The sequence below is a fragment of the Malaclemys terrapin genome, chromosome 16, assembly GCF_027887155.1.
Source record: "Malaclemys terrapin pileata isolate rMalTer1 chromosome 16, rMalTer1.hap1, whole genome shotgun sequence".
Taxonomy (NCBI): Eukaryota; Metazoa; Chordata; order Testudines; family Emydidae; genus Malaclemys; species Malaclemys terrapin.
In genome coordinates this window covers 27,248,115-27,263,326 of record NC_071520.1, presented here as the reverse complement: position 1 = coordinate 27,263,326, position 15,212 = coordinate 27,248,115, and the positions used below count along the sequence as shown (strand labels likewise).

Here is a 15,212-nt window from a genome sequence, read left to right as displayed (position 1 = left end):
TAACAATTCGTCAGTGCTGGCAGTGGATTTGTTCTATGTAAATGCAGGGAGGAAAAATCAGTTGCCAAGTAAGAAAGACGAATAGAGGAAGCAACTTTTATTTTCAAGACTCTTTGAAGCTATTTCAAAAAGAGGAAGAACGACGAAACTCGGATACTAACATTAATGATTTTTTTTTAACAAATATTAGTGAAAGATGCTGACAGGAGCTTTGGAGCCCACAGTCCTCCACCCACAGAACAGGTACAGAATAAGCAGTAGCAGTGCAAGATTTCCAGACCACCCTTTGAAGTGTGAAATAGCTTTTCAGTTTGAAACACTTCAAAATATTTGTACAGTCAGATTTTTAAAATCAGAAAAAATTGGGCTGAGTTAGTGTTTCTGTATATAAATAAAATGCCCTTCTGGAAGATTTTCTTTACTAGGGGAGGACACAATAGGAAGAAGAGTGATAGTTTTTGAACTTATCAGTACTATGATTGGACTATTTAGCTGTGGAAAGCAATAATAATAATAAGTTAGCATTTGCACTACATTAAATGTTCCAAACTGAGTGATTTGTTTGTTTCTGAACTTTTACCTTGGGGGGGAGGGAGTTAAAATACCACATTATAGAACAAGAGAGAATTTATGCTCATATCCTTTCCCAAATAGATGAATATATATGTACTGTAGCTGTGAAACTGCAGGCTAGAGATTTGTTTTTATAGGTTTTCTTTTGCAGTAGTTCCTTACTGAGGGCTGGATTCTGCCTGACTCACATGCAAATAATGCAGCACAGGGTATGAGGTAATCAAGACCTGTAATGTCCACACCTTGGGTGTGTTGAGGCACTTATGCCTTGAACATTCACTTGCAGTTTTTTGAATCCCTCCCCACACCTGGAAGGCATTTTATAGTACTTGTGAAATTATTTTACTTTACCATGATGTGTGGCCTAATTTTACAGGCATATGTATTTTATTTACTAAACATGAAGTTTAAAATTGTTTGAACTATACTTAAACAACCCTTGGACACTATTTAGCCTTTTAACTATATATACAGTATGTTCACAATAAATCCATTCTGCCATTTTTTAACAGCTCAGAATAGAAAATTGTTCCATAAAAGATAAATTGGATTGGGAAGAAAAGTGGAATGCAACTGTTAATTCTGCCTCTTGTTTTTAAGGGCATTGAAAAAGCCATTTTGAGGCTAAAGTTAAAACACATTTTTGAACACAAGCTAACCTAAGAGTAAAGCTTCAGGATCTTATGAATAATCTCTTTGACAGGATTTATTAATTCAAAAAGAAAATAGTTATTAAAAAGATAAATTAACTACTTAAGATCTGAAAGGGCGGCTTGTGTAGTTTAACACTTTTCTGTCTGCTGCAAAGAAGCATGTTTGATATTTGCTGTTTGGAAGATGATAGACTGAAGTTGCTTTTCATAGTTTTTTGTTTTTCAAAACCTTTTCTTAAACTCATTTAAAACCTCTAGTTATTCAGGCTGCATTTACTACATTTCACTCTAACTAGCAGATTGTTTTCCCCATCTTCTCTGATAGTTGAAGTATATGGCAGATGATGTCAAAATTAAATACACACTTAGATTAAAACCCACACCATCTGATTAACTCAATTTTTAATATTGCTCACTTTATAAATGTTTAAAAGCTTCTACATAGCCACAAATGTAGAAATGTACATAATGTTTGCAGCACCTTTACTGCTTTTGCCACAGGGAATTAAGTCTGGAAATTGAACTCAGGTATCATATATATTGTTTCATCTTTCCCAAAACTGCAGTGCTTGCAGATTTTTTTTTTTAGCATTATAACAACTCTGGTCCTAATGGTATCCCAATCATGCATTAATAAACTGTTTACATTATTTCATCTGGCACTATTCATTGTATATCTTGGCTTAAATAGGGCAAAGAAGACCCAAGCCATAAATGTGAGAAAATTACTGCTCTCTCCAGTCAGATTTGAAGTATATAGTGGATATCATTAACTCTACTAAGACGTAGTATAGTTATTACTACTTTATGCTCGGAGTTCTAATAAATCTGTACATAAAAATATTTTTTTCACTCCATTTAAATTCACTTCATTTTCTTATTCTAGCCATATAATTGAATACCTACAAACATGATTTCTCTTTACAACGTAGGCTGCTAGATTCCAATCTTTATCTCCAGTGATCTTTAATAAATCAAACTGTTTAACTTTTCATTAGCCTATAAGTCTCAATGCCTGATTGTCCGAAAACAAAATTAGAAATCTGTGATTTTTGTTCTTGTGGTCCAGGCCTAGCTTTGATGAATGTGCTTTAAATTAAATTAATGGAGCTATCCTACCTCCTAGAACTGGGAGGGACCTTGAAAGGTCATCGAGTCCAGCCCCCTGCCTTCACTAGCAGGACCCAAGTACTGATTTTGCCCCAGATCCCTAAGTGGCCCTCTCAAGGATTGAACTCACAACCCTGGGTTTAGCAGGCCAATGCTCAAACCACTGAGCTATCCCTCCTCCTATAGTTTAAAAATGGAAAGGGGGGAGGGGAGGGAATAAAAATAATAGTAAGTTAACATAGTTTTTTTGTTTTTGTTTTGTTTTTTAAATCAAACTCAAAATGACAGGGAGACCGTGGGCATGTATGCCAGTCTCAGAACAGCTAATAAATCTTCAACCATAGCTTAATTTTTTTAATTCTAATGGTCTTCATGCCTTAAATTGCCATAATTTTATGGGTAATATGTTCAGCATTTTACTCCTTTTGAGAAGGCTCCTTTTCATTACTGTGTCAGAGCAAAAGCAGTGGGCTAAATTAATGTTTGGTCCACTTCCATCTGAAGTCAGTAGAGCTATATTAAGGTTGGATTTGGCCAATTAAGTTTTGACAGTAACAGATGTTCTCACTGCTGCCCGCACAGATATGACTGAGAATCTTAATTTCCAAATAACTTTCAGATTGACTCTAGTCAAACTTTATGCAAAAGTTAGTATGTTGTTAGACTAGACCATTCTAAAGACACATGCATATATGTATTGAATCTTTCTAGCTTTGTCTTTCATGCCTGCTCAACATTTAAGTAGTTTCAAGGCTTTGAAGTAATTTTTGACGTTATCTCTACTTGAGTCTATCTGCAAGATGGGCTTTTTATCCCAGAAATCACCTTTCATTTCAGTTGCTCACTTTTGCTGAGACAATGTATTTTCTTGATTATTTTAAAATTTCTATTCATATTATGGTGATGGGTGTGGTATAGGAACCTAGATTACTCATTCATTTTAATGAGCTCTAATAACACTTGGTATGAGATAGGTATGGTGTGAACAGACACTGATCAAGTTTTCCCACATCCCTCTGCCAATGGGATTCAGTTCTGACTTGCATTACTCCTGCTATTCTAGTTTTGATGCTCTTTTCAACAGAAATTCTATAAGCATTGGGCATGATTACCAGTAGGAAGTAGGAGAATCCATACTCATTTGTACCCCCAAATTACTACATAGGAACCCAAGTCTTAAAAACTAAATACCATGTATTACCCCTTCTCCCCCTCTTCCCTCACAGAACAGTTTAAAAGTTGCATTAGAAAACATATCAGTAGTGTGGCATTCAAAAACTAATATCAGTCAAAAGGGAATAATTTAAAAATGCAAATGGAATACTTTTGAATGAGAACAAATTTGAATTGACAGGTTAACACTAACTTAAAAATGAGTAATCTCTGCCCAGTGTCGTTTGGTCTGTTTTTTGTATTGTATGTTTTGTTTTGATTTTTTTTTTTTTTTTTTAATTGAGGAGAGACCATTGCATTTGTTACAATATCAATAGATCAGTCAGACCAGTAGCTCGGTTTCAGGAGTGACTAATACTTGCTGTTTTAGAAGAGAAAGATATAATGACTGTAGCCAGTATGAGTTTGCTGTGTAGGTTATCTGGCATCGGGAAGCTTGCTCTTCTGTTATCTTAAATGACAAATGTATTGTTCATAAACATGATATTGGATTTGTCAGGTCTGTGAGCAGCTGTTCACTGTCTCAGAACTCTAAAACTATGGAGTTTAAGTATGTTTAATATCCTTTGTTAGGGAAAAGGATCCCTCAGATGCCTGCCAATGGGATACAGAACTTTTAATCTTTTAGTCACTAGTTCAAATCCAGGTCAAGTCAGAAGCAATGAAAATGGATTGTCAACTGTTTAGTGGTCTGTGTGCCATATGTTGGTGTGTGTTGTGATGTGAACATTTTTACTAAAACTGCATTGAAACAGTCATCACAACTAGCCCCCTCCTCAGCAGGAGCCAGATATTGTATTGCTGCATTATCCTCTTGCCCCTAGAAGTGATCACTCCAGAACAGAGTCGATGGATGCTGGTACTGGGCAGTGTAGAGAAGTTTGGGCTGCTGCTGCCTGTGCCGTATTTGTTCTGTTGATGAACAGGGTACTTCAGTCTCCAGGGCTGTCAATTTGGCAGTTTTTGCAAGCACTGAATTCACCTCAGGAAGGAGAACATCCGACATGTGACCTGTAAATGGGGATGCAAATCATATCTGTTTGCTGCCATTTGGAGCATTTAATATAGTGAAATGCAATCAGTATTAGTAAGACTATTCTTAAATATGTTTACATGAAATTTTAAATTAAATCTCTGCAATACTTTCAGTGCATCAGTTGGGATGTAACTGCTATTGTAGTTATATGTGTAATCTAAGTTGGTTGTCATTTCTATGTATTAATAGAATATTGAGTGCTTTATATATGAAAATGAACCACAGCTGAAATTTTCAGATATTTGCAAGACACACAGTAACTTTACTGAAAGAAAATATATATTACAACACAAACTCTGGAGAGTGGGATATCCATTAGATAAGTCCAAAAGGAACAAAAACCATTTAAATGTATTAAATTGAGTTAGTGTGTCAGGCTAAATAGGGGTCCTATGCTACTGTGAACCACCTGAATCATGTACCCAAGATTGTGTTGTCTTTAGATAGAAAGATTTGTAATTGAAAGTGAATGATTTTCCAGATTGATTCACCTCCTGAGAGCATATTTTGTATTACAGGGAGATAAATTAATCAGAGGAAAAAGACTAGCAATTTAGTCATCAAAAAGCAGTGTATTAATAGGGTGGATTTAATGACATTAAAATTAATATGTTGTGTAAATGACTATTGTATGCTCACTAACCCTAAAATGCTTCAAATAATACAACATTGCAAAGTAATCTATAGTGAAGCCTGTCTTGTGTTTTCCCCCTAAGGACTCAATAAAAAGGATTGCCTACCCAGCGGTTCTCAGACTTTTTGTATTGGTGACCCCTTTCACATAGCAAGCCTCTGAGTGTGTGGGGAAGGGAGTTAACTTAATTTTAAATTAACAGGCTCAGGCTGTCATCCCTGCGGCTGGTGGAGCTGGGGCTGTTAGCCCCCACCAGCCATGGGGCTGACAGATCACAACCCCCAGGTAATAACCTTGTAATCCCCTGAGGCGTTGTGATCCCCAATTTGAGAGTCCCTAAAAACCCAAACAAAAGTATTTTAAAGTGATCACTAAAGACTGACAGTTGCCTTTTGTAGGTGGGACTTTAGTGCAGCTTTCACTGTAATACATTGTAGTTGGAAAACTTTTTTTGAGCAAGTACATTAATCCTTTTAATTACAACTATTTTTTCCCCATTGCAGGACACTGCAGCAGAAGAAAATACAACTTTTGGGTCACATCAAGGTGAGAATTATATTGAAGTTCAAATTAGTCTAAAATGAGGTAAGCAAACAAAGGGGGATCATTTAATAGCATCTGTTTTTCACCCAAAATGTTGCTGTCTCAAATACTGTGCAAAACTTGGTAGACTTTGCTTGCTGTAGACCTGCAATAAGGGAGGCATGGATTTGGATTGACTTTTACCGGTCAGCTGACGCAGGAAAGGAATCATTTTAGGAAAGTGAAGAATGGGGAATTGTTTTTCCAAAGGAGGACTCTCCCTATGTAATTTTTGATCTAGCTTAGCTGTGAGAGTGGCTCTTGATTCTGGATTGGCTTACCAAGGTCACTAGTTCTGGGAGCGCTCTTTGTTACTGTTGTTTACCCATGCAGTGAATGGCACTTTACAAAACATGTTAAAGGAAGTCCCAGACTCACGTGGTCTAACTTCAGTGTGGTGTCTGCCCCAAATAGTTTACTATTGCAGACAAATTATATGTAAAACAACAGTTACACTAGAACAAGGACTGGAGAGATCACTGATGCCTAATGTAGGAAAGCTTATTGAAAACAATTCTGTAATCTTTCACTCACCTTTGCTGAGATTAGATTCCCAAAGTCTATTAGCTTATTGCAGGAGCCTCTTTCACAAATAAAATGTTTATCTAAGTCTGCTTTACATGCCAGCATATTTTTACACAAGTCCCACTTCTTCCCTCCCTCCTGTTTTGTCATCTGTTCATTGGACTTTATACCACATAATTACACACACACACACACACACACACACACACACACACACACACACACACACACACACACACACACACACACACACACACACACACACACACACTAACTGTCCTGTTACTTGTGTTTGCAAGATTACATAACACAGTATTCAGCTGGATCAGTCAAAAGATATCACATGTACAAGTCATGGAGAATTCAAGGAGGCGATTAAATACAAATGAGCCAGAACAAAAGTAAAATGGAAACAAATGCAGTGGTCTTTCTTTAATTAGTATGTGTAGTAACTTGATAAAACAATATTTATTGGATAATAAGCAATTTGCTTGAGAGCCGTCCTTCACTGAACATGCTATGTACAGGAGGAGGAAACAATAGGAATCCCAGTCAGTGCCCAGGTGAAACTGAAATATCTATAAAGAGCCAGAAACTGAGTGCAAACTGGGAACAAGCAACTGAAGAAGGGAATAGAAGCATAAAGGCCAAATCGATTTCCTGTGCTACATATTGCAAGCGTAGCTATTTTTCTGCTTGACAGAATATTTTCTCTTGCATGCCTCCATGCTGCTGCTTATTGATGAAAGTCTATGGGGACTGAGATCTTCATCTTGCTAGAAGGCCATTCTCGGTGCTCGTTCCTTAGTGCAATAAAAGTCAAATTTTGGCATGTGTTCTATACACTGCAACTTCTAAAAGAGAAAATGGGCATTTGGCATAAAGTAACACCATCCTTTCTACACTAGATGAATATTGCACTTTGTTTTTGCATAAGGTCACTTGTAAACTGACTTTGTATTTTATTTATAATAAACATGTGAACAGTTTTGTTTTATATCAATGAGATCCTATAGGATGTTTATCATAAGAGAGCCTCAGTACAAGTAAACTCTACTTATATGTATATTTGGTACCGAATGGGAGGAAAAACATTAAGCATGCAAAAATAGAAGGATGAACACACACCAATCATGTTTGGATTGATTGTGGAGATAACTGAAAACTTAGCAACTAAGCTTTACTATGAAATATGATAGCTTGGGTCAGATGCACTGTTTATTATATCCCTAGCCATAACCAAGGCTGTAAGATCTTTGGGAGAGTGCCTGTCTCTTAATACCTGTACAACATCTAGCACATTGCAGCCTGTAGGTACTACTAGATATCCTAGATATAAGTAGCAATAATATGGCTTATTCCCTACCTTTTTGTACACTAAAACCTGCAGGGGGAGAGAGACCATCTTTCACTACATGCTAGAAGGGCAGTGGGGAAATGCACACATTATAGGAGGGCAGACAGTTTAGATATACTACTTTTTTATAATTGAAACATGAATCTAATTAAATTGAGGACTGGGTTTCTAAGGCGAATATGCCTAAAAATGTGTTTTAAAAAAGAATAAAATGTTTTCTACTGCTATTTTGAAAGCTAATTGGTTTAGAGACTGTACAAAGATGAGAACATGGAAGGAAGAGCAGTGAGTCACTTTTCCACATTCACTGATGGAAAAGATCCTCTAGGACTGAAATAGGCCTAACTTATTGACATATTACTGTATGGTTATGATGCCAGAAGTTGTGTTCTAACTGCATGTCTGTGGGATGTCCAGTGATTCACAGTGTTAAGGGGGTAGGAAAAAGTGCACAGAGTATGCCTCAGACCATGCAGCTAAACTATAGTAGACCTATTATTAGAATCTAGGGGTTCCTGGCTTCCAGTCCTGTATCTAGTCCACTACTGTACCATATGGCCACTGTTGCCAATGCTTTGCAAGTCAGAACAAAGTACATAGCTAGAGACTGGATATGTCTGCCTGCAATAAATGCATATGTAACTTAATCTATTTAAGGCCAGAAAGTGATGCATAGAAATGGACTCAAGTATCAATGTGGATTAATCAATAGTAGCTTTTAATATAGTGTGTGTGTGTGTGTGTGTGTGTGTGTGTGTGTGTATAGAATCCTGTGATATCATTTGAATGATGGCAGAGTGGACCCTCCTAACTCTCCATTCTCTCTCCAGGGGTATACAATAAAGCTCTTGTTTCCTCTAGGGTGTCTGTGCTCTTAATGGAATGAGAGTTCAACTAGAACTACATACCAAAATGATTGTACATTTTGTTATAGTTGGAGGCTTTTTAAATTGTGCTTTACCCAATTCTTGTTTCAGGAGGTAGGGATTACCATTTTAGTTTGCTTTCTTTTCCTACAAGTATTAAGCTGTTCTATATCGCTTACTTGTATATGTCATCATTTCATGTTGTTTTACTCATTTTGGCCAGTAAACCTTCAAATAAAGCAACATACCTTCCAATCACTACTTCTCACTTTCTAGTTCCTATGCATTAGTACAATGCTGTGTTTTTTGTTTTTTACTTTGTAGAACTGCACCATGTATATTTGAATTGTGATTTAAAATATACAGAGAACCACAGCAGTTGTACATAGAATAAGAACTATTAAATGACTGAGCTAGTCTCCCTCCATCTTCAGGATGTAGGGAAAAGCCACTTACCCAAATCAACAGAAGATTTTTTTCCATTGATTTCAGTAGGAGCAGGAGTAAGCTGCAACCCTTACTCTTAATCTGATGTTAAACTGATTTCTGTTCATTACATTTTTATAGAGATAGTTTTGTGTGTGTTTAAAAGGCCCCTTAAAATATATTCTTAGAACTGTTCTTCATATAGAATACAATTTTTTTTTAACATTCTATTAGTGTACTCTACAACAGCATCTCATATTTATCAGGAAAAACAAATGCATGATACTTACATAGGGTAGGAGAAATACTTTGGTTCAGTGCTGATATAAACTTCAGTGTGAAAAGAACTCAATAGACATGCCATCTTTGATCTGGTCTAGATGCTATACAAGCACAGTGGCGTCTGCGTCCATGAGAGGGGCTCCTAGGCACTACAATAAAACAAAGAAATTTACACTGCTCTTTACAAAATAACACTTGGTGGGGGGCTGATTCTGCAGCCCTTTCTGTCACTCATGAGTAGAGCCCTGCAAATCTGCAGCTATCCACAGACCATTTCTGTGGATCAGATACAAATTTTGTATGTATGCAGGGCTCTAGTCGTGTGTCAGTGGAAATACTTGTATGAAGAAGGATTACTCTCCTCACTAAGGTTTGCAGGATCAAACCCTTATGCCATAAGCACAGGCTCGATCTGTCAATGTATTTTTTAAATTAAACACTATGCACTAGTTAAAGCATTTTTATGATAGAAAATCTTAATGTCCTTCCTCAACCAAAACTCACTGGGGGAGGGTGGGAGAAATCAAAGCTTGAGGACGGGCATTAGTATTTGGTTCAATAACATTTAACAATTAGAATAAAAGCTAGTACTTAACACTTAGGGATTGAAATTCTTCCAGACATTGCTAAACTGATCAGTTTATTTTAAACCAGTCCCTGTTGCCCTCTTTCTCTTTGTGCTTTCACATGCTATGCTGTCAAAAGGCTGGGCTCATGCCAAGGCATGAGGCAAAAATTAAATACAAATCCCAATTAGGTTTCAGTCAGCAGCCAGCGCAACTCCTTTTTGTCTCCCTTTTGTTTGGACAGTATCTCTCATAAACCAAATGATCTCTGAGACTGCAAACTCAGATCTGCTTCAGGACTAACACAGGAGAAGCCTAGAACAACATTGTCTGGAAATCGCACACCACACAAGAGGTGGTAACATGGAAGTGAAACAGAGTCCTTTGTATCACGCTTAAGAATTTATCTAAAACAGCTGGTGCTGCTAGTATTAACAGGCAAATAATTGGTTAAGGTTGGAAATAGGATAATGACAAGTCCTCATATGGATTACTTTATAAATGTATTAGAAATTAAAAGATTTTGTGTTTCAGGGGCTGCGAATGGAAGATAAATTTGTGGGTATTAATACAAAAGGAAACTAAGCTAAAAGCAGCACCCAGTGAAATGATTTGCCTGTTAAGATCTAGGCTTATTTGTATTGCCCTGTCTCATATCTTTTTCTCCCCTTCTACTCATACTTATGTGCCAGAACTGCTCATTACTAAAACGGTCAACAGTAGGGTTAGCCACATTCCCTTCCTATTGTCTCTTCCCCCGCTTTGTGGGGACAAAGCCTTTTGTGAAGAGAGAGGCCCTGGCGTAGCACTTCTAGTTCTCTAAACTCTTGCTTTTTCTTATATCTGAACATTCCTTAGGGGAGCAACAGCCGTGCTGCTGTTGCCATGGTCCTTGGGAGCGCCAGAGCTGTCCGCTCTCCAGCGGGCTGTAACCCGGTCCGGCTGCGTGTGTCTTGTCAATTTCAAAGCCAGAGCTTTGGGCGGAACGTGAGATACTGACACGTTGTGCCTGGGAATGACAACAAGCTTTCCCTTCACCTGTGAAGGGGGACGATCCAGGGATTTGAAGGGATGGGGCAGTGCGAGCAAGGTTTGACTCTAAAATTGTCCTTTCCGTGCTGGAAAACCTTCTCCCTCCTACTCTCCCCTGCTGTTACTCCTTCCATTGACAGGGACGGGTCTTAGCCCCCTCTAGCAGCAGGAAAGGGGCGGGGGAGTGAAGAGAAATTCCTTCACCCCCCCCCCCCCAGCTGGGCAAGGGCCTTCTGACATTTCCTGCACCCGGAGGAGGAGGCGAAGGATCCCCGACCCGCCGGCCTCCCCGTGTGTGAGCAAACAAAGGCGGAGAGGGAAGGAATGGGGGGCGGGGAGACAAAGGGAAGGGGGAAGGAAGAACAGGGGAGGGCCCCCTCTGCTGCAGTCTCCGCCTTGAAGTGCCTGGGGCCGGGCCGGGCGCAGACGTTGTCTGTCTACCCCGCCCCCTCCGAGCCGGAGAGGCGCCGCTGCCGCCGCAGAGGGGCTGGAGCAGCAGCCAGGAGGAGACACCAACGGTGAGGGGGGCCCGCTGGGGCCGGCAGGAGCTGGGACCTGGGCTCGCCGGGCAGGGGTCTGGCTCGGGGCAGGGGGCAGCCGGAGCCGTCTCCGGCGCGCGGGCCTTGGCTGCCCTCCCTGCTGCGGCTTCCCGCCCCCCCCGGCGGCTCCTCGGGGCTCGGCGCGCGCCCTGCCTGAGGGGGCGGCGGGGACCCGCCTCAGGCTGGGGGGAGCTGGAGCCCGCGGCCGGGGGGTTGTCCCTGCCCCGCCTAGGCGGGTGGCTGGGTGAGGGGTGGGGGCGGTGCCCCGGGCTGCGGGGCGGCGGCCTGCGGATTTGCCCCCACCGCTCTGGCGTTGCCGGGGTGACAGCAGCCGGTTCCGCTGGTTCCAGCGAGCGGGCCGCGTGCCCCACTGGCGCGTGCCATGGCTCCGCCGGACCCGCTGCCCCGCGTTTCCACAGCCCCGCTCGGGCCCAGAGCGCTGGCCCCACTCCGTGAACTGGGGGGTGGGGGGAGGGGAGGCAGCACCGGGCGGCGAGCAGGAATCAACTGGTGTGTGGGGTGGGAGCGCCCCGGCCCGGGAGATCGGAGCCGGTCTAGTCCACGACGGGCAGTGTGACGGGATCTGTAAAGCCCGTGCAGAGCCTAGGGGGGTTTCCACGGTGCCGTCGGAAAGGCCTGCGCCTAGGAAACGGTCAGAACTTTGTCTCGGGCTTGGAAGGAGCAGCGCTGCCTTGAGCCTTTTGTGATTGGAATAGATGTTTTTTTCTGGGGTGTCTAGGTGCTATCACATGCCTCTCGTGATTATTTGCTCGATGCTGATGCGTGGTTTATTTATCAGTCATCTGATTTTTCTTTTAAAAATGTACCCTGAGTTTCATCTTTTAAGCTTTGTTCCCTATGTCTCCATTCTTTTTGAAAATTGCTGATCTGCAGATGAGACATCCACATGTGCCACCTCACCAACTAGGGAACTATTCCCAGAATCAATTATTGTGTTAGAATCGAAAATGGGTCTAGCAGCTTCTTAGTGGTTGTGGTGTTTTGGGGTGTGTTTTGTTTTGTTTTTTGGTCTCTTCCTAAACTAGACAAGGGGAGGAAGTGTTGTCTAGTGGTTAAAGCATAGTACAGCGCCAGGAGAATTGAGTTCTTTTCCTTTCCTAACTCTGGCCAGGCCACACAAACTGTGCTGTGCCTTATCTTCCTACCCCCATTTTACAGCTAGGGGAACTAAGGGCAGTCACAAATTGCTCTGAGATCATTGGGTGGGAAGAGTTAAAGTGTGGTGTATGTGCTGTAAAAACAAGTATAGGAGATAATGTTTTAGAAAAAGTAAAACACAAAAAGAGAAGGATTGCAGGAGAGGAAATACAGGCAGAGGACCTTAATGGCTGGTGTTCTGTTGGGTACTTTAGTTAAAGAACTCATGAGTGGTATATGACCTTAACTTTTCTGTTGAAACTATCAGTGCCAGGGAGTAATTTCTATTTTGTTCCTAATACAACATGAAATGGAATCGCAAATGAAGTAAAATGGAGAGAAATTGAGCAACGTGGTTATTTTTCTTTAACAACAAGGTATCTTGGGCCTTGTCTATACCACAATGTTTTGTTGACAAAAGTCAGCTTTCGTCGACAAAGTGTTGTGTGTATGCCTCCAATGCTCCTCGCATCAATTTTAACTCCCCCGCTATGCTGACAAAATAAAACCACCTTGCCAAGTGGCATAGAGCTCTTTGTGACGTAATTAGAGCAATGCAGTGTCAATGTAGACAGTGCACTTACTTATGTCACCCTAATTGGCCTCCAGGAGGTGTCCCACAATGCCCATCATGACTGCTCTGGTCAGCAGTTTGAACTCCACTGCCGTGCAGGTACACAGGTATGTGCCCTTCCCCAGTTTAAAGGCCCAGGAATTTTTGAAATGCCTCTTCCTGTTTGCTCAGTGTGGACTGTTCACACAGCATCTTCCCAGCTGGCCATGCTGGCTTTCCACAACAGACGCGTTCCCGCATGGAGTACACTGGAGCTGTTGGGTCTGTGGGGAGAGGAGGCTGTGCAGTCACAGCTTTGCTCAAGCTGTAGGAACTTTTGATATCTACGAGCAGATTGCTTGGGGCATGCAGAAGGGACATGAAAGGGACATGCAGCAGTGCTGTGCTAAGATCAAGGAGCTGAGGCAGGCCTACCAGAAGACAAGAGACAGCAACAATGACTCTGGTGCAGCGCCAAAGACGTGCCGCTTCTGCGAAGAGCTGTGTGCCATTCATGGCAGTGACCCCACCAACAAGAGCCCCATGGATACTTCGGGGGACTGGAGGCTGCGGCCAGCGGAGTCATCCATGAGGACGAAGTGGTGGATGAGGCAGTGGAGTTGGCTCTAGAACATGCAACAGGGTCATCTGGTGGTGTAGCAAACCAGGACTTACTTTTGACTCTAGAGGGGTATAGCCAATCCTATCAGCCCGGCTCCAGTGCTCATGAAACAGGAGAGGTAAGCTCTGGTAAGCATGCATTTTGCTTTGATACTACACAGTGTTAGCAATTGAGATCTCACATTATTATATGGTAAAGGAAGGATAAGGTATAGAAATTAACAACAGAGGCTATGCAGTGGGGGCCTAGTGGAAAAGTTTGTTAGTGTACACAGGGATGTCCTGGGAATCTTCCATAGAGATCGCTAGGAAACTTTTGTGTAGGTACTCTACAATCCTTTGCTGAAGGTTCCTTGGCTGAGTTACCTTGTTTCTCCCCCACACTGTAGGAAACTTTTCTGTGCTAACCGGCAATTATTTCTGCAGGGACCAAAGCAGCAAACAGGTGAGCAGCATACAGACCCGGTCTGAAGCTGCATGCATACAGGAAATGCACCCTTGCATCCCGGGTTACCCTCAGGAGTGAGATATTGGGTTCGATTACCTCAGCCTGTGGAAAAGGGTGCCAGTATTCAGAATACTCCCCCTACACACATGTAATGACTCTCTTCATAAACCACCTAGACTCTTTGTCCCTTCTTGCCCATTCCCCCTTCCTGACCCGACCCTCCCCACAGAACTTACCATATTCGGGACTCTCGCTGAGCTGCGTGCTAGCAAAGGGACAGTGAGAGAGAGGTGTATGTGACTTTGTGATTCATGGCATTGAGTGCACTCTCGATACTGTCTCTGTCGTTGTTTCTTTGGCTTCTGCAGATGTGCCCTTGAGGACTAACTCCTACATAGTGGCAGAGCACCTCTGTCAGATAAACAGGCGAACCAGAAGGAGGATATATTTAGAGAGGTGCTGCAGTCAACAGAAGCAGCACATAACAAAACAAGAGCATGGGGGGAGACACTTAATGAAAAACTCAGGCGGGATGTGCTGGAAAGGAGATATAGGCAGGAGCAGATGATAGATGGATAGGAGCGGATGATAATGCTACTGGAGGGACAGACAGCATCTCTTGTAATCCACACCTAGAGAGTGGTTTCATGATGAAAGCTGAAGTTACACACAGCTGTGAGAGCATGAACTGAGAGACTGCTCCTCATTGCCATGTCACCCGTTTGAAAAACAACACGTTTTATCCTTTTTTTAAAGTCTAGTCTTTGAAACAAAATGGGTCTTTATTTGTGTCATGCACATGGTAATTGCTGCTAAAATTCAAGCACGGTGGCCATAGGCAGGAACATTTGCTCACTACAATGAAAGCTCAGGAAGCAAGCATTACTGGGGTTATTTAAGGTGGTAAGTAAACATTGCCTGACCAGATGCATCACATAAAGACACATTACTGGTGCTTGTTGTCAAAATGCTCCTTCAGAGCCTGCCCGATTCTGATAGCCCCACCCCCACCCTCCTGCGCTGAGCTGCTTCAATTGGCCTTGTATCTAGCTGCTCAAAATTAGTAGCCAGATGACCC

The 15,212-nt window shown here is 41.8% G+C and overlaps 1 protein-coding gene and 1 long non-coding RNA gene across 12 annotated transcripts in view; one reads left to right on the top strand and one right to left on the bottom strand.

Moving 5' to 3' along the window:
* The first annotated feature begins 5,704 nt into the window (after positions 1-5,704).
* Positions 5,705-15,212, top strand: part of CLIP1 (CAP-Gly domain containing linker protein 1) — a 121,952-nt gene continuing 112,444 nt past the window's right edge. For 5 of the 11 annotated variants that reach the window (XM_054006166.1, XM_054006163.1, XM_054006165.1 and 2 more), the window contains exon 1: positions 11,227-11,333. The gene's annotated coding sequence lies outside the window, so the exon portion shown is untranslated. Of the gene's footprint in view, positions 5,726-11,226; positions 11,334-15,212 lie in introns of those variants that run through there. The other 6 variants (XM_054006169.1, XM_054006168.1, XM_054006167.1 and 3 more) reach the window with 4 other exon arrangements.
* LOC128824554 (uncharacterized) lies at positions 6,531-10,892 on the bottom strand. The gene is made up of 3 exons (XR_008442487.1): positions 10,822-10,892; positions 9,226-9,366; positions 6,531-7,140 (listed from the first exon to the last, which is right to left on the bottom strand). It is a non-coding gene; the product is annotated as an uncharacterized LOC128824554 (long non-coding RNA).